Source organism: Mesoplodon mirus, assembly GCF_964341445.2.
Source record: "Mesoplodon mirus genome assembly, chromosome: 12".
In the NCBI taxonomy this organism is placed as follows: Eukaryota; Metazoa; Chordata; class Mammalia; order Artiodactyla; family Ziphiidae; genus Mesoplodon; species Mesoplodon mirus.
Genome location: NC_138988.1, coordinates 29,886,250 through 29,912,858, shown reverse-complemented (window position 1 = coordinate 29,912,858; position 26,609 = coordinate 29,886,250). Strand labels below are relative to the sequence as shown.

Below are 26,609 nucleotides of genomic sequence, written 5' to 3'. Positions count from 1 at the left end.
AATTCCATGCCCCTGGGTTTCACAGTAACTCCTAATCACACTTGCAAGCCATATCTTTTCTGTGACTTGTTATAATTTTTGTTCCTAGAATTCCATTAAAAATGGTAATGTCATTACTCCTGTTAATGCTCAAAACCAACAGCATAATCCTGCATTTTAATTAGTGATTATAATTAATCATTATTTCATTAATGAAATGTTTAGTTGGTAATTGTCTTTGAGCACCTTACTCCCTAGGCTTATAAGCATTTCGTAACATCGAATGCACTTCCTCTTTCTGATGAAGGGGCACTGTCAACCTCATTTTATTTTAACACTCTCACGTGGCTCTGCATCTCAGGCCTGCGACATCGCCTGCATATTTACACTTAGGAAATGTGTGGCTTTTGGCTCTCGATGAGGTCTGCATGGAGGCTTAGCCCTCCCATGCTTCTCTTCCAGCTTACGGAGGTGGGTCAGCCTGCTCCCAGAGAGCACAACGTGGGAAGAGAAAAGTAATTCTTGGAACCCTTAGTTAATAACAAATGTGGGATCCAAATTCATGGATTTTTGAGAGAGGATAGAGCAAGGATTTGGAGGTACTCTTTAGAGCATGAAGGTTGATTTTAGAGCTTAAGGAATTAAGAATAAACTAGGAGGGAGGTGTAGAATTTCATACGAGGCAGGATTTTCGTTGATCCTTTTGCAATACCACAGATATTCTTATTTACTTGGATGGTTTTTTTGAGGAGAGGGGGGAAGCCTGTCTTCCCCATGAAAATGTAAACACCAAAGGACAGGGATCCATATAGGCCTTGTACCCCGTTGTATTCCTACCTCCTGGTGCAGTACGCGGGATACACGCTACTCAACAACCAGATGTGGAAGCAACTGTTGCAGGATTGCATGTGGTTAGGCCGTGGAGAGGGTAATTGAGGTACCAGAGTTCACAAATTCAGTTGTGGTTTTGTGATGTAAGTTGTTGGGCGCTAAGAGGGTAGCTAATTGGTGGACTTGCGTGTTTGTGAGTGACCTGAGGTCCGAGCTGTCTCTGGGAATCCTAAAGGAAGACAGATTCACCTTAATGGCCTCCATGCAAAATACATTTTAAAATAAATATATGCTTGTATGTGCCTGCGCGCACGCGTGCGCACACATGCACACACACACACACTTACCCACACCACACTGAGCACAGAGAACTATTACAGAAAGGGAAATCTGCTATCCTTAGCAAATTACACAAGGAGGGTTTGAGCAAAGGAAAGATGGGCTGCTGCTATTTCAAGGAAGGAGTCACAGCTTCCGAGCGAAGCTGAGGTAGAACGTCAGGCTGGTTGGAGAACGCTCCATGTCTGTTATGTATTTCTGACAAGCCAGTCAGAATCTTCCAAACATCTGGAAGAAATAAATGATGGCCAGCAGCTTGGCGTTGGCCCAAATGTCAGAGTTACATCCAGTGATGGTCTGAGGTGACAGAAAAGACAGGCTCTGAGGTCCAGAGAGGGCCTTCTCACTGGCAATCCTTGAGGATGCTGGTATTTTACAAAACGAAGACGTGTCAGGATAAAGCTTACATTTTTGTCATATTTTCTGAATATCTGTATTTAAGTTAACACTTTAGCACACATATACCATATAACAACTCATATGGAAATATCAGCAAAAGTCAAAATGTGAGACCCTTTCCTGGGAGTGGGGGCCCGACTAGACTTCCACCCCTGTCTCCGTGCATGTTCTATTTGTTTCCTAGGCCATGTTGCCTCTAAAAATAATATTCTTCCCCATCCATCCATTCAATTTGTATAGAGCACCCAACTTGTGCCGGGAGCTTGGGAATGGAGTTCCTCCCTCACGGAGCTCCCAATCCGGAGCCCATTTCCCTCTGGGTTTCCTGCCACTGGAAATCACCTTTTCTTTTCTAGCTCCCTTTGCTGACTCTCCACTTATCATCCGGTCTCACAAAGCCTACCGTGGTTGTGAGGGAATAAATATGAAAAAGTATTTAAGATCATCAGGCCCCAGAATGACACGAGCTCCTGCTCATGAGGTGAGAGCAGGACTATTAATACAAACAGGTGCTGTTTGCTGCACACTCCCCAGCTGTGGGTACTGTGCTGAGTATCCCACATGGATCGCTGTGCTTAGTCTGCTTCAGAGAAACTGGACTGGGCACAGTGAAAACCAGGAGCGGGGCCATTCCCAGTATGTCCAGGTCTATTACATGCTTTGCTGACTGCCTGGGGATGAGCTCTCATCTGTCTGTTAAATTCTGACTGGAGCTGGAGTCCAGACCATCGTGGGAAGAAAAGGAATATGTCCTCACAGAAGCCTCAGCCCAAGTCAAGCAGAAAGAGTGAGACAAGTCGACTCCATGAAAAAGGATGCCATCCTCTCAGAGCATACCAGAAAACGTTTTGCCATTTCTTTCTTTTTTTTTTTTTTTTTAAGTTTTTGGCTGCGTGGCATGTGGGATCGAACCTGTGCTCCCTGCATTGGAAGCATGTGGCCTTAACCACTGGACGCCAGGGAAGTCCCATTTTCCCATTTCTAACTGTTCTCATTTAGGCAAACCCACTTGCCTGTTGAGCATGTCTTGCTGAACAAACAACAGCAAAGGCCTGACCTGTCTGTGTGTTGGCCCTGTACCTGGGAGGCCGTATTTCATGGAGATTGACAGCACAGGCTTGGCTGCAAACTGAACACCTGTGAGACGACGGGCAAGTCAGCGAATCCCCCTGTGCCTCAGTTTCCTCATGTGTGAAATGGGGACGGCGAGGCCTAGGTCCCAGGCTTGCCGGGATGATGACATGAAATCATGAGTGTAAAGACATGAATGCCACACCTGGCATGTGGTAAGCACTCAGTTGTTAGCATATTGTCATCTTCAATATAACTGCTGCTTATTTGATGCAGTCCTTTTGCTTTCATTAAAAATTTAAACATCAACAAGGACAGCGGTCACAGTGGACTTAGGTTTTTAAGTCTGTGGGTTCCTACCTTGGTGTGATTTGAAAAGGAGGAAGGGACACTCCACATGATGTTCTGAAGTCCTGGGGAAAAACCCTGGGATCATGCTCACCTATTATTACCAGTGGAAACAATAACAGCCACTGCAGTGATCTAAATGTGTACTTTTTTCAGGCAGTGATAAGAGGTGGAAAGTAGAACACTGACTCACGCTAGAAGGTTGGGGCAGAGATAATGAAGTGCTAGACACACACATAGGGTAAGAAAACGGTCTTCTTCAAAGTTCCATAGCCATCATGCCCTTCCTAATACACCAGTCTTAACCCTCTCCTGAACTGTATTCCCTGTCTTAAGAGCAGGTTGCCCTATGTTCACATTTATACCCCCCTCAAGGATTGGCAATTGGTTTACACTCAGGAAATGTTTGCTGAATGAAGGCTCTGGGGATCTTTAGAAAATCAGCACACCCCGCCCCCCCAGTGGGATGACAGGGATTCTAGTGAGAAAACCAGGGTGGGACGGAGGGTCTCTTGCAAAGCACTTGTTCAAGGCTGGGGATGGACTCACAGGAAGTGGACCGACGTGACCCCGATCACTGATCTTTCAGTGAGAAAGATTCCCGGGGATCCGGCTGAAAGGTACAGACGGCTCCATATACACACAGCCTGCGTTCTCTGCAGACCCCAGAGTCTTCACAGATCAGAGATTTAGCAGATGGTGTTTTTGCATTAATCGTCTAAATTACCGTCTATAAGATCCTCTGTTTTCTAAAAACTTGTTGCCTTAAGCCTTTAAGATTAGAACTTAACTGAAATGCTTGTGTGGGCTGGTAGTGCACCTATTTTGCAGGTTCTCTGTCCCAGAGGGACTGTGCAGGGGATACGAGGAAAGTCAGCTGGCAACAGAACCTGGCCTGTAAGACTGTGGTTTCCGGTCTCTCTGCACTGCCTGCCAAACGGGTGGGGGACGGGTCTCTGAGCACTGCCCAGGAAGAGCAGCTTTGGTATGGTTTCCTGCACCGTGGCTACTACAGCCTTAGGTGTCAGAAGACAGACAAGTTCTGGAGCTACCACAGGAGCGGTACCAGAAATCGTCCTCCAGCTTTTGAAAGGCACTAAAAAGCTTTGTTTCACATCCACGTCAGCTTCCAAAGCAACTTGTGATGCCACTTTCATTGGTTTTATTCACAGCAGTTTTTCTCTCCAATCCAAACTCCCCTTTCTTTAAAAAAAAGAAAAGAAAAAGAAATCTAATAGTGCTTGTTTTACTGGCAAGAAATGAGGCTGCAGAGTGCTTCAGAGAGCCAGTACCACCAGAAGCTGAGGCGGAGAGCTTCTAGGGGATTCCAAAAAGGCAAGGGAAGGAGGGGGAAGGCGCAAAGGCAGAAGGGACGGGGGGAGGAACATACAGATGAGAGTGTGGACACCCCCCTTGGGATCCTGAGCTGGCGGGGAGGGGAATTGTGATAGCAGGGGAGACATACCACGAGGAGGGCACTGTGTTAAGAGCTTGTATGAATTCTGGAAAGAGATAAAAAAGGCCTTTGATCTACTCCAAAGAGGGAGACAGAAGACTTCAAAGCAGGGTAACAACCTCTGGCATTTTGCCCTGCTTTAAGTACAAGGAGTATTCGCCTCGGACCAGCTTACCTCCCGCCCTAGCACACACACGTGTGACTGCTGCAGACACACAATTCAACTTTTCAGCTGCCCCAAGAACACAGCACATGCAAGGTTTGAGTGCATAAATACATGAGGCTGCCTGCTTCTAAGTGCTGTTACTTCACCGGCCCCTTCTGATGTGGAAGGCATCTCTGTCTAGGCCAGCTGCTGCTAAATACCAGGTTCCCTTACAAGATTCCAAAGGAGAGGGTGGCATTTTGTCTCCTGGACACCACAAGTCATTCACAGTAACATACAGCTAAATAATAGACCAAGGGGAAGAAATCTGATCTCCTCGAAGCCTTCTTTTGAATCTCAAAAATAAGAGTTTTCCTTTCTTTGGAGTCGGGTGGGGAGTGGGATGGGAATGTGCTTCCCATTCAAACACTCTCCAGCACAGCCTGGGAGCCCTGTATAAAAAGTAAAATTTGCTTTTATTAAAGCAAACAGATCTGCTTACGTGAGCACCACAGACATAACTGGGCAGACTTCTGGCTCCAGTGGACATAGGGAGTTACGTGGCGAGACCAGCCACCTCCTCCTGAAACAGAGCTGGTCCCCTGGATGGAGTTGGGGAGATGCACAGGAATGCTTTCCTCCGCAGCAAGCCCCCCATGAAAGAAACTAGACGCCTCATCAGCACATATCTGAGATCAGCCCTCAACTTCTTATTTTTTTGCAATGATTCGTTTGTGTCAGAATCAGTAAAAATGGCAATGCAGAGGAGACAGAGATAAAAAGAAACATCCTGGAGAATTCTCGTGGTTATTTTTAAAATATTGTCTCTGTTGACTTGAAGTGGTATAGAAACAGTTCCATAAGCTGTGTTTTTTTGTGTTTTTTTTCCCCATTGCTTCTTAGAGTTTAAACATAGATCTTCTATCGGATACAACTTCTGTTAACAATATGGCCTACTGGGTTAGCAAAAGAACTGTTCTTCCCTTACAAGCTCTGGATTTGGGAGGGCTGCTACCTGTCTTGAGTCCCCTGTTCACAGTTCATTGTGGAAAGCATTATACTCTTAAGTTCTTTGCCAATCCTTTCCTGTAACACAAACTGAAATGACATGCTCATTTCTCTAGGTTCTTGCCTGGTTGGAACCACTGAAGTCCCAGAAATCCCTCATCTTAGCAACTGTGTCTCTGTTATTGTATATGAGATAATATGTTTGTCTGTGTTTCATATTGCTTTCTGGAGACTATAACCAGTGCTTCTTTACCATTTTATTTTTCTTAAAAAATATTTTCACTGATGCAAACAACTTCTTCATATTTTTGTATAGTAAAACTTTCAAACAGACGCAAGATTATAATCCCCTTTCACCACCCTGCCCCAGTCCTCTCGTCCCCTCCCTGGGGATAACAGTGTTACCAGATTGGCTCAAGTTCTTTTGGACATTTTTCTGTATATTTGCACAGATCTATGTATACAGTCATATGTCTTGTTTTTATTGCTACTGTTGATACATAAATAGAATCATACCATAGAATGGATGCTTCATGATGTATTTGCCCATTCCTTTATTGATGGGTTATATATTTTGCCTGTTAATTTGCTAACAATTTAGGTTCCATTTTGAACCAGGCTGGAGTTGTAAAAAGAATATGAAACTGGACCGGATTTTAGTCCACCTCTGTCCCTAATGGTCCAAGTGGTCTTGGGGAGCCACTGTCCTCCTTGGATCAACACCTCCTCCTCTGTTGGGCGTCGGGGGTGAGTGCAGTGATCAGCCTGTCTGGCCACAGCCCCCAGTACTAAGGCCAGACTTCTCACACTGCAATCTGAGTGGCTTCATCCAATGGAAACATATTTATTGTGAAAAATGGGCCATAATCTCTGTTATCCACAGGCTTCTGCACTTAGCATCTTGCAGGTCTCATAGGGATCACTGCTGACACTACATTCTAACTCAAAGGTTAATGACTTGATGGACTGTGGAGCCTTCAGATGGAAGTTTCTCTTAGTCACGCAGAGGTTTTGTTTTAACTGAATTAGTTATCCGTATTTTAAAATCAGGAGATTTCCCAGAAAAAAATGCAGTCTTATTACTTGGAAGAAAATCATATTTGACCAAACTAGGCCTGTACATCTGGGCCCAGAAAAGTTACTGGTTGTGTAGGAAGATGGATCTTTCATGCTTTAGAAAGATTTTGGTGGTGACTCAGACAATACGGGAAGCAGAAAAAGGGGAGAAAAAGGAATGATTTAGAGTGATTAAGGCAAGTATGGATCAGAGCAGTTCCCCCAACCCACTCCCCTAAAGCTTCCCCAGCACTTCTAACGCTCCTTTCCTATTTTACTTTTCTCCCATCATTTCCACAGGCCAGCTGATATGCCTTATCTTTTACTTATGCATTCCATTTAGCGTCTGTCTCCCCTAATCCAGTATTAGGTCCATGAGCGCAAACATTTTTATTCCTCTTATTTCTTCTCCAATCCCAACATTAAGAATGCCTGGTACACAGCAGTCACTCAAAAAAAAAAGTTACTGAACTGATAGAAGATAAATGGAAGGATGGATGGATGGAGGTAAGGACGGGGAACACAGTCAGTCGGTGCCTAGTGCTGGCTGCCACCTTTAGGTGCGGCATTTGTCCTTCAGACAGCTACTCGTCTTGCAGCCCACACTCCTCCTTTAGGTTTCCTTCCTGGCTGACCCTTGAGGCATCTGGGCTTGAGATGCCAGCTCTAGGATCCCTTTATTGAAATATACTGAACTAGCTGACCAGGAATCAGCCCCCAGAGGGGGAACCTTAGCAGCAGGGATGGCGACCGGAGTGAGGTGAGTGAAGCACCCAAGGCACAACATTTAAGGCTGCAGGTGCCTCATTCTTAGGGAGGCACTCACGCTCAGGGGTGTGCAGGTGCAGGGTTGACATCCACACACGCCTGAGAGAAAGTGCTTCTTTAACGTTTATTTCCTGGGCACCTCACCTGCCTTCACCCTAGACCCAACCTGACTAGCAGACCCCGCAGAAAGACAGCCACAGCGTGAATGCTGGTCCATCTCTGCTCGGTGCAGGGGGCCCGACGGGCACAGTAACATGGAGATGTTTCTGTTCTTGAAGAGAATCACAGTCTGTCTAGTGTGGGAGGCACCTGTGCATACACTTAATGAGAAAAAGAAGACAACAAGCATGAGCCTTATGAACAAATCATTAAAGCACAACAGAGGAGAAAGAAAGAAATTTAGCCAGAATAGGTGAGAGTCTTAGAAGAAATAATATTAGAATAGAGCCAGAGAAAAATGAGCAGAATTTCTCCAGCTAGAGAAGAGTTAGGGGACTTCCCTGGTGGTCCAGTGGTAAAGAATTCGCCTTAGAATGCAGGGGACGCGGGTCCGATCCCTGGTCGGGGAACTGAGATCCCACATGCCGCAGGGCAACTGAGCCCGCGGCCTCAACGAGGGAGCCCGTGTGCCTCAAACGACAGAGCCCACGCTCTGGAGCCCGCACGCCACAACTAGAGAAGAGAAAACAACCCACGCGCTGCAACTAAAAATGAGAAAACCCGCGCGCCGCAACTAGAGAAGAGAAAACCTGCGCGCCGCAACTAGAGAAGAGAAAACCCGCGCGCCGCAACTAGAGAGAAGCCCGCACACCTCAGCGAAGATCCCGCACGCCACAACTCAGACCCGACGTAGCCGATACAATAAATAAAATAGAGAAGAGTTAGGAGGGACACTCCACGCACATGAAGCTCTATGTGCAAAGGCAAGGACGCAGGCATGTGCATGGAGGCCCCAAGAACAGCGCCCACAACCTGGGTGTGGCGTGTACGAGCCGACTGGCTGGAGGAGAGGCTGGGCAAGTGGGTTAGGACAAGGCGCCGAAGAACAAAACACGTTGCCAGGCTAACGTGTTTTCATTTTATACCCTCGGTGTTTCTCAGGGTATGATCTTTGGACAAGCTTCTCTGAATCATCCAGAATGGTTCTACAACACTTGATTCCTAGGCATCCCTGCAGAACCTAATGGAGCTCTAGGACTGCAGCTCAGGAATTTGCTTTTTTAAAAGAGTTCTCCAGGTGGTTCTTACTTCTGCTAATCTCTGAGAAGCACCGGTTGAAAGGCTCTCTGTTCTCCAACATGTCTGTTTGTTTGAATCACCCGAGGAGCTCTGACAGTATGCGCATACCCCGGGTTTAGTCCACTGCTGCTGACTCTGAGCCACAGCCCACAGAGCCTGAAATGCTTACCACTGGCTCTTCACAAACATCTGTGGATCTCTGCTTTAGCAAGATCCTGGTGGTGATACAGAGACTGGGGCCAAGGGGACAATTTAGAATGATGAGGGGTGTATCAATCAGGGCAAGGGAAAAGAGGAAGGTGAGCGGCACACCGAAATGGGATCCACAGCCCTTTCTGGCTAACTGATGTATGAAGTAAGAGTTAGAGAGGATTCAACAGTTTCTTATTTCCAACTTGGGGCTTAGGGGAATGCCATTAACCAAGATGAGGATCGTGAAAGGAAAGATGTTGATGACAAGGTGAATAGAATCCAAGTTAGGGAATTTCTGAATTCAAGGCACAGATAAAGATGCCTAGGAAACAATGAGAATATGAACCAATCCTCAGGAAAGAGGTAGGGGCTGAAGATAAAGACTAAGGGGCCACCGTCTAGGAATGGGAGCAGAATTCATGGACCAGACCAGATCAGGCCACACGTGGAGGCAAGTGGGTGAGGAAGAAATTCTGAGAAACCCCATTGGTTAAGGGGCTGGCAAAGGAAAAACCTAAGAAGGAGTAGTGAGATGGGTGGGAAAAAAATAAATAGGAATAATATTTGTGGAAACAGAGCAACTGATATTGGCTTTCGCGGGTGGTCTTTGCTGGCCTTACCATGGAGAATGCACTGGAGACCGCGTGCCTCCTGCCAGCTTCCTGTGGAGACATCCATGGAGAACCTCCACCACCCATCATCCGCAAAGAGACAGCTGCAGTTTTGCCTTCTCATGTGGTCTCCTCACACCTACCCCCTGGGAAGTACAATATGATTTTCCCACAGAGCAGATGGGATGCTAGCTGGAGTTGCCCCTGCCTTGCCGAGTTCTCCCTCAGTTCAGCTCTGACAGTGCCTGGTAGAGCAAACACGGCTGGCACACTGATGCCCAGCGCCCAGTAGCCACTGAGCCAGCCCTGCCCGTGCCCACGTGGTACCAACCGACAAAGCATTTGGTGCCAAGATTGGAACTGTTTCCTTTTGCTCCCAATTCTTAGACAGTCACCTGCTTCATATATTTGGGGGGAGAGAGAAGAGAGAGAGAGAGAGAGCAAAGGAGAGAGAAAGAAGGAGGGAGGGAGTTAAAGAAAAAGGGAAGGAAGAAGAAAGGAAAGAAGAGAGGCAGAGTGTTGAAATTGACCGACCGGCAGAGGAGCTTAGGGCCCTGGCCCTGGGGATTGACCTGCATGGGCCGTGTAGCCTTGAGGGCTTTTATGTATACTGAAGGCACCAGCATATGCTAGGCCTCTATCGCAATACCTGACACCTTCTGAGCGCTCAATACGTGCCTGCTGTAACTATAGTTTTGAAGATCCAGGGAAAGCAGGTCAGCCTCTGAAACGATAGACCCTTTGGTAATTTTCACACAGCCAGGCAGCAAAATTCATGTTAAACAAGTTAGGGGAAATCCATGTAATACCGCATTCTTTTTGCACTCTCAGTCGCAAGAGTATTTGGCTTGGATAAAAGCTGGTACTTCAAAAGTAGTAACTTGCTAAAGGGAAATGTGAACCTACCTTCTTTTGGGGAGATATGGTGAGTGTATCAAGACTATGAAGATCCACTGTGTTTTATCAATATGTTGAGAGTAGTTTAAATGTCCAATGATAGTTTCCAGCTTCTAACTTTTCTCTGACTGCCCCCCCGCCCAGCCCTTTTTTTCCCCACTGCTCTTTCCTTACTCCTTCCATCCACTCCTCTCCCCATCCCAACTGTGGTGGGCGAATTTCTTTGTTGAGGCTGGTGGGGGTCGTCTTCCTAAGCCTTTGAAAATTTCTCTTAGGAAGCTCCGCTGTTAGGATTTTCCAGCTAGTTCTGCAAAGGTGCTTTCAAAGAACTTTTGAAATCTGCAGCTGTGTGTATGTTTTGGTAAAAGTACGCAAAGGTTTTGCTTGTTTGGTTGGGTTTGCTGTTTGAAGTGTTGCAGTCTCCCTCTGCGGCCTCCTACCATCTTCTGACCGGCCTGTCAAGAGCATCCCTTCCTGCTGACTTGCAAAGAGCTTGATTCTTTGTCAATAGTGCATATGCTGCTGTATTGTTGCCTGTTTGCTTTAGTTCATATTTCTTCTCTGGATGGATTTTCTATGAAGATCATCCCTACTTGTTTGATCTTTAATTTCAGATCTTGTCATTTTCTTTTCAAACATGCTTTTTTTAATGGATGTTTCTTTTGGCAGAACAGCTTCCTATGGGCCTCAGCGGGTGTTAATGGCACTTTCATTTACTATCATAGACAACTTCAATTTCTAGGGGGACAGTCAAATTCTGCTGTGGTTCAGAGGAGAAATAAATCCTCTTGCAACTCTGGCCATTTTATTTCACTTCTGTGGCCTCAGAGAGGGAGAGAACCTGAGAGCATTGGCCACATCTGTCCACAAAGATTTCTCCATTATTAATTTGCAGCCCTGGAGTATTGACATTTCCCCAGCCTGGAGCACTGAACACTCAGAAAAATGCTCAGGCTCACTCATCTAATTCATTGGGTCTGTAGAAGAATGAAACTATGTCTAAGGCACACACACACAGTTTAAGGAACAGGCTTTGAAAGAAAGCCTCAGTTTAACTTACATCAGTGAGTCTGATTCTAGAGAGGACCAATGGCTCCCATGGGGGCCTTTGGTGGAGAAGGAGCACAAGTCAACGGACTGAGACTCTGTTGGTCCCAGAAAACCATTTGCCCAATCTGCCCTGGGCAGGCTTTGAGAAAGCCCCCAACCAGAGTGAGTAGTCTGAATTGATGGAGCGACTGCATCCCAACACAAGAAATTCTGAATATTCTTTGCTTATTTTAATGACCATTTTACATGGCTATTTTCTATCCATCTATCCTGCCAGCCATCCACTCACCCATCTGTCATGAGTGGTAATGCCCTAGGGCTGCTTTCTTCCTTAAAATAAGGAATCTTTTTTTTTTTTTTTTTTTTTTTTTGCGGTATGTGGGCCTCTCACTGTTGTGGCCTCTCCCATTGCGGAGCACAGGCTCCGGACGCACAGGCCCAGCGGCCATGGCTCACGGGCCCAGCCGCTCTGCGGCGTGTGGGATCTTCCCAGACCGGGGCACGAACCCGTGTCCCCTGCATCGGCAGGCGGACTCAACCACTGCGCCACCAGGGAAGCCCTAAAATAAGGAATCTTAACAGCTAACCTAGTAGAACTCATTCCACTATCCTGTCACAGTCTTGAGCATCTTCCAAAACGTGAATCCTTCAGCTATTTCCAATTTAATGCCACAATATGTTTCCATATCCAGAATTGAGGGTGTATCCATATCTCACTCAATTTTTCTTGTCTACTCTGAACCCCCTATTTTAAAACTGTAATACACCTCTTTTCCTCAGCAATCCCATTGACCTTAACCTGCTTGCTATTCTATTACACTTACCACCTCCCAGCCTAATATGTACTGTGTTCCTTTATTATATTTATGGCTTACTGCCTACTTCTAGCGTGTCACCACCATGAGGTTAGGGATGTCTGACTGCTCGCTGATATGTTCTAAGTGTGACACATGGTATGTGTTTGATCGGTATGTTTGACTAAGTCTCACTCAGGCTCTAAGAGGATACGACCCTCCAGCACTCTACCCGACACCCAGAATGCTTCCCAACTCCTCTGCTGGCGTCATGGGTGAGACAAATCCTCAGTGTGCGAGTCTCAGACGTGCTGCAGGACATCTGGCATGCCTGACCCCTGCTCCCCAGCTGCCAGCAGACCCCCCCACCCCCATGATCAATGCAACAATTAAAAACATCCCTGCACCTTTCCAAATTCCCCTCATGGCTCTGGTAAGGCTTTGCTTGATAACTACTGCAAGTCTTGGCACAAAACTATTTTCTCACACTGGAGTTCTACTTAGCGAATAATTTGTCCACTTTATGTCATCTTAGGGGCCCTCTCAGAGATGATACACTTTCCTACCTCATTCAACAGACTTCAAAATCCTTTCACACAATTAAAGACAGTGATATTTTACAGTAAAACTCAGCTGTCATACATGCTTTCTATGTCAGCCATTAACAAACCAGTAAACCAATATTGACTAAGTGCTTTGGAGTCTGACTCCATGCTGTGCAGTGTACATTTTTAAGCACAAATGACACCCTGCCCACCAAGGCTGTGCATGTGCAGGACTACTGGAAGTCAGCATCTGATCGAATCCTTTCCCACATTTTAGGCAAAAGCTAGGCACTGCAGTCAGAGAACAAGTCTGACTGATTTCTTTTCACTGTGCTCGTCAGTTATTCACCTGTGATGGACAAACTGATGAGTAAAACTGGAATAACATAGTCCAAGAGAATGACATCTAAAGTCAGTGGTGGCAAAAATAACAGACATTTCTATGATAGAAGGTCAACAAATAATTACGGATTGTCTACTGGATACAAAGTACTGTGCTACAGGACACCAAACGATGTGGTAAACGTGGCATCAAATGTCATTCTGCTGGGTGACAATGAAACATGTGCACGAATACGAATACTCACATAACTGCCGATACTGAGAGTAGCTATACGAAATGCCTGACATGCTGTATCTCAATTAATAGCTGACATGGATACTATAGGTACCTACTTTATAGATGAGAAAATTAGAACTCAGAGAAATAAAAGAACAAGGTCTCACTCAGCTGGGAATTGGTAGGGCCACTACTTAAGTTCAAGTTTGTCTGATGCCCAAGAGTTAACTACGATGTGACAAAGTAACTTTTTTTGTGGCCTGCAATTTTCAGTTTTTGTATACTTTGGTTGTATTGGAACAAACACAAGGAGATAGATAATACATATATTTTTTTAACTCTCTTTTTTTAAAGTAATGTGTGTTGAAGTGCTCTCTACCTTACACTCCATGTAAATCTCTATAGCTCTAATAGGTTGGCCCCCACAAATTTGACATTTGATCATACATTGCCCATCTTGAAATTAATTACAACTCGCCATATTAAAGAAGCACTTAGAGATCCATCTCTATTCCATTTGAAGAGACTTATATAGGAAACCTTTTTTTTTTTTTTTTGAAAAGCAGAGTATCCCTATTATTATAGTTTCTTTTTACATAACCTTTTCAACCTAGATTCAGGTAACTACCTGTCTCTCCCACCAAAGGAGAAGGGTCCTGCATATTACAACAGGCAAAAAAGGCTTCTAGGAAATAAAATATTTTAAACTGATTCATTACAATTTTTCAAATTTTCTTGAATTTTCAAGAAAATCAAGGAAACCTTTTTGATCTTTCCTAAAATTAAAATGAAAAGTCAAACTGGCAACATCATTGAATAACACAAGTGTGTAATTCTGTGAACAAGGTAGAATCATAAGCAATTATTTGGTGTTTCAGGCAAAGAAACAGTTGTTTCATTTGCTTTTTCATTTTTGAACTCTACTGTCAGACTGTGATCCTTTTTTCTATCTTCATATAGCTTTTTGAAAATGATCATCAAAAACATGAAACAGAAATAAACTACATTTTCTTGGCCTCCAGGGTTGAAGACATTTTCCACTTGGCATACAACCCTAATAAGTAGGAAAATCTAGAATGAAAGTTACAAGTGTTGCTTCAGTAACTTCTAAGAAATCAATATAATTGTGGTTTTCTGCTACAACTCTCAAGGAACATTTGATGGATCTCTTAGTCACTGACAGCTCTCTTCCCACTCTGAAGCAGAGCTATCTTGGCCCAGGTTATGTGCCTACATCTTTTTAAAGAGAGATGCAAAGTTCCCAGACAAGTAACTAGATATGACATGTTCCACAGACTTTACCAAGCACTTGCCTGACTTCTTGGGCCAAATTCCATTAAGGCTTTGGGTGAAGAAAATTAGCTCACCACTCATTGAAAACCAATATTTCAATGATACCCTTGGTTAAGGTAGATTAATGGGAAAATCTCTTTCTAATACTATGTGATGTTTTAAAAGTAAGCGATTTGTTGAGTTTTTGCACTTGTAAGGGATAGAGGATTTTTTCTTTAAACCAACAGCTATACACACACACACAGACACACACACAAAACACCAAGTCACCTAGCTAATAAGCAAGACAATTTACTCAATTCATTTGATATTATATAAACTTCCCAAGAAAGAAAATCTTAAGTCTTTCAAGCCTCTCTAGTTTAATCACTATGCCTATGAAGAAACAACCATACAATAAATAAAAGATGAAACGTGGATGCAGAGTTATGTTTATTTTACATGTATATGACACCCACTGATACCAAGAAGTAGGTGATGGTTAATTACAATAATCACTCCAGGTCAGTTAACTAACATGGAACTAACAACATGAATTTCTGTGGACACGGATACTGAGTGGGTAGGCAACCTTTGCGTAATTAAAGATATATAATTCTAGTGCCTTGGCCTCTGAAATTTATCTTTGTTCTATGTGGATGTATATGGATCTAACTAAAGGATTCATATCCACAAGTCAAGATCTCAGGCCAGGGAAGTTAAACATTTCCCTAGGGTTCCCCTATGTTCATGGGCATCTACGCTCCCACATCTCTGTACCAGAAGCAGGAGGATGTGAGAGACCAAGGAGCCCTCAAATTCAAAATCAGGCCTGTAGGAAAAAACATGCAAGACTCAGCCAGGAAGGTCTATGCCTCCTCGTTCTCTCACACTATCTTAGTTACAGCATTTAGAGCATGCATGATCTGATAGCCTTCACCATCCTTGGAAAGTAGAATTGATTAGGTATTGTGGAAGCGGCACTGACTGCTCCATGAATATACACATGCTCGGCTGCATTTCCAAGTCCCTTGCAGAAAAGGGGCCCACTCTGACCTGTTCTGGCCAATGGATTCTGGGATTCTGAGTAAAAATACTACAGTAAGGACTAGAGAATTTAAGAGCCAGCACACGACCCGCTAGGTCTTTCTTTCTCTGCCTCAGTGACATGGAGGACGCATGAGCAGATGTCAGAACTGTAAGATGCAGAAGACTGGATCCCTTGTAAAGGGGACTCCACACAGTTTGGGAAATGAGCTGTATGTGTTATGCTACTAAAATTGAGGAAAGGTATTTCTAGAATAGGGTAGTTTACCCTAATCATCTATAGCACCTATTAAGATAATCAAAGTAATCAGAAGTACTACAGTAGGACACACATGCTAAACAGGAAACATTTATTTTCATACCTTTTCCAATGGAAGAACTCCAGACCCACGTGCCACAACTACTGAAGTCCGGGCGCCTAGAGCCCGTGCTCCCCAACAAGAGAAGCCACCGCAATGAGAAGCCCACGCGCTGCAACAAAGAGTAGCCTCTGCTCACCGCAACTAGAGAAAGCCTGCGCACAGCAATGAAGACCCAAAGCAGCCAGGGACTTCCCTAGTGGCGCAGTGGTTAAAAATCCACCTGCCAATGCAGGGGACACAGGTTTGAGCCCTGGTCCGAGAAGATCCCACATGCCGCAGAGCAACTAGGCCCGTGTGCCACAACTACTGAGCCTGCCCTCTAGAGCCTGCGAGCCACAACTACTGAGCCCATGTGCCACAACTACTGAAGTCCTCACGCCTAGAGACCGTGCTCCACAGAAAGAGAAGCCACTGCAATGAGAAGCCCGCACACAGCAACGAAGAGTAGCCCCCCTCTCCGCAACTAGAGAAAGCCTGCATGCAGCAATGAAGGCCCAACACAGCCAAAAATAAATAAGTGAACAAATTTTTTTAAAAAATGAGATGATCAACATTCCAAGGCGGAAAGAAGGAAATTCAAAGGAATTTTTCATTTTCATGGGGTAAAATCTGGGAATGGGTATTATATATGACTTTGACCAAGACACTTTCAGATACTCAGAGATATCCTTAATGCTAAGTAGATGCATACTTGGTCCCCTGTTTAAGGACTCTGAAATGTGCCTCGTCAAAACTGTTTCCTGAAAATGTTACATTGCAATTAGAAAAGCAAAGTTCGTTGAAAAATCTCTGGGATTTTACAGCATGCTGTTTTCTTCAACAGGCCTAAAATTAATCATTAGAAAAACCTTCCAACTCTCCCATTCTTCCATAGTCTAAATCCTAAAAACAACATCATAATTCTGCAGATATAAATTCGCTCATTATCTGTGGACCAGGTCAACCACAGCACAGACAGCCAACCCCAGCTGACCTCTGAGCGGGGCCTTTGGTAAAGGAAGAGCACGGGCCCTCAAAGAGCCTTACAGTCAAGCTCTCTAGTGGTTCCAATCCTGCAAGCAGCCAACCTTTATAATTGGGCCATTTGTTCACTGGGTGATTTATACACAATGTGCACTCAAGACTGGTGTTCTCAGAATAGCGTGCCTGCTTTCCCCCAGCTGCACAGGATGAAGCAGGATGGGGGCGCCTGCATTTACAACCAGTCCAGTCACTCTGGTCCCAAAGAAACACTAATGTGAGCTGTAGTTCTGTGTTATTGCAAGAAGCATCCTCTGTAATGTTAAGAGCCTGGGCTCTGGAACCAGCCTACCTGGGCTGAAAGACCTACTTTACCTCTTCCTAATTATGTCATCCCGGCAAGCTACTAATGACCTGTGAACCTTAGTTACTTCATCTGTAAAATGGGAGGACGGGGGGGGGGAGTTTATAATCCTATCCACCTGTTAGTGGTTCTTGTAAAGATGTGCTTGAGAAGAGCTCAGAAGCCTGGCACAGAGAAGGCATTCAGTAACTGTTAACCATGTTGTTGAGTATTACTGATAAGAAAACGTCAGTGATACATTATTGATAGAATTATTTTCATCTTCATTATCTATGGTGACGGTGATGATATGATGATGATGATGATGATGATAGTAATAATAATCACTTCCTAAGTGCTTGCCATGTGCTCAGCACTCTATTAAGTGCCTTATGTGGATTATCTCATTGAATCCTCAGGGCAACCATTTAGACTATTATTATCTCCTTTTGACAGATGAAGGCATTGAGACTCAGAACAGTTACGAAGTGTGCTCAAATCCAAGAGGTAATGAAGCCAGAAGAGAAGCCAGGCAGTCTAACTCCGGAGCCCTTGCCTTTTGTCACTACCCACACTCCTGTATGTACCGGAACACAGCCACAGCCGTTAGCCGTCCTGACACTGACTCAGCGCCACGGGACTGCTTACACAGGAGTGAGCCAAAACTTACTTAAAATACCCCAGTTGCCAGCAGCAAGAACCTGCTAGAGAGCTTCAGTGTCTGAGTGTCCTGCCTCCTTAATTCAAAATCGGGGTAATAGGAGATGGGAATTCTGCCTGGAAGCAGACCATTTATGGTGGGAAGGGGTGAGGCCGTGCAAAACACAACTGCCAGAGGTACAGGGAGGGCTTCAAGGGTATTGCTCTTCTTTCAGTCCTAGCCTGGGATTCAGTTTGTGGCCAAAAGCTGATGGGGTTTATCCTGTAGCCATGGAGAGTGGAGCCAACGGTGCCTTTCATCCCCTGCTCCTACCGCCCCTTAGTAGCTGTCTTCATCTCTTCTTCCCTCCGCCCTGGTATTTTAACCAGTTATCCCCTTGCCCAGTGCTCACCCGGTGATCAGCTTGCTCCCCTGTTCAGTTTAGAAATTCTAAGCTCACAGAGAGAGCCCAGATGTCCTCTGCCCTGTTGGGGAAAGGCCTTGGCCACTCCTATGTCCAAGTCTAGTTGGCCAGGCCTGTCCTTCACCACACTGAATACTTCATTTCATTCTAGTCTTTTAGAAGACATGGATGATTTGTGGGAACCACTTCATGCCAATATTAGCATTAGAATATTGAGCAGTTTCTCCTCAGTTTCAGGAGCCATGGGGGCAAGACAAGGGGCAAAAGTTACTTTTCGATCTTCCCAGTCATTACTCAACCACTGAGTCAGAGAGAGGTTTATCTTCCATAACTTAATCCCCACCTCACTGTGGTAGGTGGTATTTTTTTCCCCAACTATCTGTTCTTGCTCTAGGAGAATTATACATCCCCACTTTATCTGTGGCTTTCCACCGCATTGTCAGGCTTGGCCACGTGACTGTCTTTGGCCAATGCGATGTAAGCAGATGTGAAATACCCACGTCCAAGCAGAAGCTGTAAATGCAATTCCAAGGCTTAACTCATCCTTTTGCCCTTCTGTCCTCTGCAGTGAAAGCAGCATGGCCCAGATCAGGGCTCCTCCAGCCTGGGTCTTGGAATAAAGAGGCATACACAAGAGCAGAGGCAGGCAGAGCCACTGCCAACCACAGACTGGTGAGAGAGAAGTAAATACTTGTTTATTTGGAGGTTGTTTGTTCCTGTAGCTAAGGGTAATACACAAAATATTCAACAGCAAGAGCTTGGTGCCCACGCAACACACCAAGAGACAGACGGGAAAAGGAGGCAGCACGGTAGGCTGGACACACATACTGGCTGAGAGATGACCCAAGTTCAAGTCCTAATTGACCCATTTACACCAGACGAGTTCTGACTCCACTGTCCTTGTTCCATCCCTGATGTTTTATAAAGGTTAAATGAGACAATGCACTAGGGGTGCTTTTCACTGTGCCTGGCAGAGAATGTGTTAAACAACTGACTGATAGAGGTATGCACACCTAGAAAGACTTCTCAGTGCATAAATCTATAAAGGTCTGTATCTCTATATAGTTCTATGAAATTAAAATTTAATTAAATAAATGATTGGGGATCAGGTAATCAGCCAAGCTCAACAAATTACCAAGTAGTTTTAAATTAATCAATACGTTGTAGTGTTGGTGGTTTTCCTGTTGTTGTTTTGCTAGACTGAATTTGATCAACCTAATTTTATCAAGGTATGTAAACCTTGTTCTCTAAACACCCCAGTCTACTGTTTTCACAGGGACAATCTTTCCCTAAGAGTTACAATCTGCTCTTGCCACACTGATTGTGTGGATCAGAGGCCCTCGTAGTTACATCAGCCTGGGCCAAAATAGTCTTTATGATAGATTTTGCACTTCCCTTTTTAATGGACTAAGCTTTTAGGATATGGATAATGGTTTGGAAGTCAAAACAAGATCTGAAAATTTGTTTAGGTGCAGAAGAAAGTGAGAATGATGATACTCCTGTTTTTCATCATTGGAGTTCTCTATCTCGTCCTATCTATTCTATCCAATGAAGTTTTGCACTCAATATGAATCTCTCCTAATCTTCACTCACCTTCATAATAAGGAGAGTCCTTGTGTGGATCATTTCTTATATACTTACAAAGATAGGAGACCTAGGCGTTTATGCTGAAGCTAGAATTGTTGACATTTTTATGGATGTCAACAATAACTCATAACTCACTCCTGTCAAGAGCAAACCTAGTTCCACAGGTAAGTCTGACCAAGTTTCACACATAAAAGACCTACCAAGAGGCAACATCTGGAGTAGTCTGAGGATTAAAGACACTACTCTTAATATGTCTTCCTCAGTAACCTAGTCTGGGACTGCAAATCATGCTGCAAGTCATGAGAATTATCCTCTCTAGCATAATACTCTATTGAGAAGCATCCATCTGAGATGTATTAGAAAGAAATACCCACGTACTTGAAGACCATTAGCTCAATAAATGGATTAGTTCCATCTTGAGGGAATGAGATATTGGATGATTAAAATTTTGGTCAGTGATGTATTACTAAAGGAACAGGTAAGAGGAAAGAGGTAGCCCTGATAGCTTGAGAATTAGCAAGTCAAGGGGGCACAAATCATCACGGAGAAGATGGTTCCCAAAGGGGCCCAGGACATCCTGTCTGGACAGGCACCCAGATTATTACCACTCTCGATCACTCCCTATAATGTCTTAAATCAAGAATATCCATGGATGTTGGGGCTTCCCTGGTGGCACAGTGGTTAAGAATCCGCCTGCCAATGCAGGCGACATGGGTTCAAGCCCTGGTACGGGAAGATCCCACATGCCGTGGAGCAACTAAGCCTGTGCACCACCACTACTGAGCTTGCACTCTAGAGCCTGTGAGCCACAACTACTGAGCCCGCGTGCCACAACTACTGAAGCCCACGTGCCTAGAGCCCGTGCTCCGCAACAAGAGAAGCCACCGCATTGAGAAGCCCGCACACCGCAACGAAGAGTAGCCCCCGCTCGCTGCAACTAGAGAAAACCCGCATGCAGCAACTAAAACCCAAGCAGCCAAAAATAAATAAATTTATTTTAAAAAAAAAGAATATCCATAAATGTCAATTAAGACAGCAGACTCTACATAGAGTCCTCCCCTGAGTTTATAAAATGGATAAGACCCACAGGTCAAGGAGACTCAGTCTTGAGTGGAGACAAGGAAGTTTCTCGCTAGATGCTACAAGAGACTAGAAGATGAACATATAGTTTGTAATTCTCTCCAAATTTCACAGGTTGGGCTCCTTTGCACCTCCCCATACTGTTAGGCTGGGCCTTCTTATCCTTTGTGATGGCTGCACAAGAAAGAAAGTGAGCCATACTACGTCCCTTCAAAGACGCTTAGTGCTGGTTTGATGCATTTGTTAACAGGCTCAGGCTAGCTCAGTAGGAGACCTGGTAGGTGGGTAGCTGCTGGCAAGGATGTCAGAGGCAGCAGAACCCAGCAAACCCACTCAAGGTTCTCTCCTCCTTCCCTCGCCCCCTCCTGCTACAGGGTGGCTGACCTCTGCACATACCAGATGAACTTGGCCCTAAGGTTGACCCTCCTCCTGAGAATGTGGAGTGTGCCCTCTTTAGGAGTGTCATTAGAAATCAAATTTTGAAGGGCTGAACAGGCCGGAGGACTGCTGCTTCACTGTGGCAACGGAAGTCCAAATTTTTGAGAATAATTGAGCCCAGGTGCAGCCACTTCCTACCAGCGAGAAGGAACACCCGACATGTGTGTTACACACGGACTCAGCAGGAAGCCGCCTATCAAGAGAAATGCAGAGCAGGGTCAGAGGGGCTGAGTGCAATGCCGAGTCTTGAGTATTCAAACCCAGGTAGTCTGGCCCCAAATCTGTTCCCTTGACCCCTGTACAGCATATACCACACCACATCTCATAGAAAGTGAACCAATGCCATGACAGGAGCAGAGACCTTTGCCAAGTTTTGCTATGGAAATCCAGTTGTCTTAACTTTTGTGTGTTTACTTACGCAAACCGGAATTTCTCAAGTAGTATTCCATGGGACATTTATCAAAGATATCATGGAAATAGACACTGGAGTGAGAAAGAGTGACTAAATCAATCATGCTCCTACATTCCAAGACCTCTCAGACCCTTTTTAATGCGATAACGAACCCTGAGAATTGCCAGAAGGAGCGGGCACAATGCAGTGCTTCCCAAGAAAATCTGAAAAACAGAACTCTTTTCTCTCAGCAAATTCGCTTGTGCTTCTCCAAACGTGAGTGTTGCGTGGGGTGTAATTTGGGAAACTGTGTCATACACATTTTGTGAGTTTGGAACCAGAAATAGCACTACAACGAGTAAAAACCGACCCTTTGAAGGTAAAAGAGTGTCCTAATTAGCAGCCGGGGCCAGTCCCACCTTTGTAGGACCCTCTTCAGTTATCACTCAGACTCGGCATCTCCCATCTTCCTAACCAGCACCCATCCTCCTCCTTCTGTGCTGGGCATTTAAAGCCTTCCCCAGAGCTGGCTCCTTGAGCTGTCTCACCCTCCACCCACAGCTTCTGTTCTCCAAGGCCACACAGACCTGCCTCAAACTCTGCTGTCCTCTTGGCCCCAGCCTGCTCGAGACTCTACAGTGGTTCCGTCCCCACTGCTTAGCTGGCAGAACTCAAGTTTACCATGGATTGCAAACCCCTCACGAAGCAGCCCAAACGTGCTTGTCAAACCTCACGCATCCCCTTACCTCCGCCTTTGCTCCTGTGGCCCTTCCCACTTGGAAGATCCTTACTAGTCCTACTCAGACTCAAATTCCCAAGTAAATCCCAAGACACGGCTCAGTTCCCATGTTCTCTTGGAGGCCTTCCCCAGTCAAGCTGCCCTCCTCTGGCGTGGAACCCTAGTGTGTGCTGCAGGGCAGGGAAAGCAGGGGTTTAGGTTTAGAGACCCGGGGTTCATCTCCCAGCTTCAATCGGTGCCATGAGGAGGTGTTTGGTTGAGCTGTGTAACCTTTCCGCAGCTCAGTTTCCTGATTTGTAAAATGGAGATGGATTCTGTTTTCTCCACAGGGTTGTCATGAGGTTTGAATAAAAACACTCTGCACACACCCCAATTCTTTCCCAGAGGCTTCCTGTCTGCTTTTCAAAGAGCCCTCGGTCTGGTGATGGTGCAGGGAACAGAAGAGAGGCCAGGTTGCCAGACCTCCAGTCCCAGCCTCCACACTTCAACCAGAGCTGTGCACCCCTGATCAATTTCCTGACGCATTTAGGGTCAGGGTAACCTTTAAGTAGGAAGAAAAAAGAAAAAAAAAAAAGCATGCATTTCCAAAAAAAGAAAGAAGAAAACCACTATCCTACATAGTGAGGGACCATTAGAAGCACACACACCCCTCCTCAATCACTGCCTTCCACAGAGATGGCTCTGATCCACCACTGCACGGCCCGTCTCCCCGGATATTTTATACGTGCCTTAGGAGCACGGCCTGAGTTATCTCTAAACATTTAGTTACCTCAGTAAGTACTTAAATACTCTCAGTGCCTTGCTCCCTGCCTGTTCCTCCAGAAATCCCCCTTCTATAAGTTTAAGCCCACCAAGTGGCTCCCTTTCTATTTCCCTAAGCAGGAGCTCCAGGCTTCCTTATCTGCCCTTCCCCACCTTCTGGCAAGATCTACTTCAGCCTTTGCTCCACCATCTCTCTCTCCCAGCACCAAACACCAGCCTGAGAATAGCCGCTGAGATAGGTGTTTCCTGAGCGGGTTTCGGAGGATCACAGATATTAGAGATGAAGAAGAAAAAAGGTCTCTCAGGACATCTTGTCCTCTCCTTGTGCAAAATGGTTCCAGCCTGAACATTTTCTAAATATTTGTCAGGCCTGGTATTAAAGGCTTGAAGTGACAGGGCCCCTCAGGGGAGAAGTCGGCATTATACCTCAGTCTCAAAGATGATTTCTCTGACTGACTGTTCAGCCTCCTGTTTCACCACTGAATCTCACCTCTCACTTTTAGTTAAAGCCCTTTTGAATCTCACCTCTCACTTTTAGTTAAAGCCCTTCTCAGTAGCCAAGCTCTGATAAGTGGGGACTGAAGAAAGGCCACAGAAAGGGTCAGAAAGGACACAGCTGTCACTCTATGGACTATGTGCCCTTTTGGCTCCAGGTAATTAAAAGGATGGGCAAGGTGAAATCCTGACCTCCTACTTCAACTTCTATCCTAAAGAAAAGGCACACCCTCAGTCTTACAGATCTGCTCCTTTCCAGAGAGTCAAAATGCAATCTTGTCATTACAGGCGTACCTCAGAGATAGAGTGGGTTCAGTTCCAGACCCCCTCAATAAAGTAAATATGGCAATAAAGTGAGTCACACAAATTTCTCGGTTTCCCAGTGCATGTAAAAGTAGTGTTAACACTGTACTGAAGTCTACTAAGTGTGCAATAGCATTGTGTCTAAAGAAGCAATGTATATACCTAAATTTAAAAAATGCTTTATTGCTAAAAAAAAAAAAGCTCATCATCATATGAGCCTTCAGCGAGTCATAATCTTTTTGCTGGTGGACGGTCGTGCTTCGATGTCGATGGCTGCTGAAGGCTGGGGTGGCCATGGCAGTTTCTTAAAACAAGACAATGAAATGTGCCACATTGATGGACTTCTTCTCTGCAGCAGGCAATGCTGTGTGAAAGCACTGTACCCGCCTTGGAACTTCTTTCAAAATTGGAGCCAACCCTCTCAAACCTGCCTCTGCTTTATCAGCTAAGTTGATGTAATATTCTAAATCCTTTGTTGTCATTTCAACAATCGTCACAGCATCTTCACCAGGAGTAGATTCCATCTCAAGAAATTACCTTCTTTGCTCATCCATAAGAAACAACTCCTCAAGTGTTACAGTTTTATCATGAGATTGCAGCAATTCAGTCACATCTTTACACTCTACTTCTAATGATAGTTCTCTTGCTATTTCTACCACATCTGTAGTTACTTCGTCCACTGAAGTTCCGGACCCCTTAAAGTCAACTGTGAAGGCTGGGATCAACTTCTGCCAAATTCCTGTTAATATTGACATTTTGATCTCTTCCCATGAATCGTGAATGTTCTAAATGGCATCTGGAATGGTGAATCCTTTCCAGAAGGTTTTTAACTGACTGCCCAGATCCATCAGAGGAATTACTATGTATGGCAGCTATAGCCTTATAAAATGTATTTCTTAAATAATAAGACTTACTTAATAATAAGTCAAGTTGAAATTACTCCTTGATCCATGGGCTACAGAATGGCTGCTGTGTTAGCAGGCATGAAGACAACATGGATCTCATTGTACATCTCCACCAGAGCTGTGGAGTGACCAGGTCAATGAGCGGTAATATTTAGAAAGGAATCTTTTTTTCTGAGTAGTAGGTCTAAGAGTGGGCTTAAAATATTCAGCAAACCATGTTGTAAACACTGTAAACAGATGTGCTATCATCCAGGATTTGTTATTCCATTTATAGAGCACGGGCAGAGTAGCTTTAGCATGATTCTTAAGGGCCCTAGGATTTTCAGAATGGTAAATGAGCACTGGCTTCAAGTTAAAGTCACCAGTGGCATTAGCCCCTAACAAGAGAGTCAGCCTGTCCTTTGAATCTTCGAAGCCAGGCACTGACTTTGCCTCTCTAGCTATGAAGGTCCTAGGCGGCATCTTCTTCCAGTATTAGGCTGTTTCATCTACATTGAAAAGCTGTTGTTTAGCGTAGCCACCTTCATGAATTATCCTAGTTAGATCTTCTGGATAACTTGCTGCAGCTTCTACATCAGCACTTGCTGCTTCACGACTTGCACTTTTACGTTATGGAGAAGGCTTCTTTCCTTAAACCTCATGAATCAACCTCTGCTAGCTTCAAACTCTTCTGTAGCTTCCTCACCTCTCTCAGCCTTCATAGAATAGAAGAGAGTTACGGCCTGGCTCTGGATGAGGCTTTGGCTTCAGGGAATGTTGTGGCTGGTTTGATCTTCTCTCCGGACCACTAACACTTTCTCCACATCAGCAGTAAGGCTGTTTCACTTTCTTATCATTCATGTGTTCACTGGAGTAGCGTTTTAAATTTTCTCAAGAACTTGTCCTTTAAATTCACAACTTGGCTAACTATTTGGCACCAGAGGCCTAGCTTTTGGCCTCTCTCTCAGTTTTCGACACGCCTTCCTCACTAAGCTTAATCATCTCTGGCTTTTGCTTTAGAGTGAGAGATGTATGACTCTTCTGTTCACTTGAACACTTGGAGGTCATTGTAGGGTTATTAATTGGCCTAATTTCAATATTGTTGTGTCTCAGGGAATAGGGAGGCCCGAGGAGAGGGAGAGAGATGGGGGAACGGCTGGTCAGTGGAGCAGTCGGAACACACACAATATTTATGGATTAAGTTCTCTTTGTTATATGGGCACCGTTCGTGGCACCCCAAGACAATTACAATTGTAACATCAAGGATCACTGATCACAGATCACCATAACAAATATAATAATAATGAAAAACTTTGAAGTGTTATGAGAATTACCAAAATGTGACACAGAAGCACTAAGTGAGCAAATGCTCTTGAAAAAATAACGCTGACAGACTTGCCCGATGCAAGGTTGCCACAAACCTTCAATGTGTAAAAGTGCAGTATCTGTGAAGTGTAGTAAAATGAAGTATGCCTGTATAAGATAATGATAAAGTCTTACATTTGTGTCCCTGCTGAGGTTACCAACTTAGATGCCTAAAGGAGCCCTTCAAGACTGGCAAATGCCCCACTTCCAACAGATTGCCATCTCCCAGG

At 44.9% G+C, this 26,609-nt stretch overlaps 1 protein-coding gene and 1 long non-coding RNA gene across 13 annotated transcripts in view; one reads left to right on the top strand and one right to left on the bottom strand.

The window, feature by feature from the left end:
• The window catches only part of LOC309814197, a 348,892-nt gene extending 331,136 nt beyond the window's left edge, over window positions 1-17,756 (top strand). The window contains exon 4 of the long non-coding RNA XR_014295645.1: window positions 17,728-17,756. This is a non-coding gene — a long non-coding RNA (uncharacterized lncRNA). The remainder of the gene's footprint in view (window positions 1-17,727) is intronic.
• Window positions 1-26,609, bottom strand: part of FHIT (fragile histidine triad diadenosine triphosphatase) — a 1,482,405-nt gene that overhangs the window by 81,879 nt on the left and 1,373,917 nt on the right. The window lies entirely within an intron of this gene.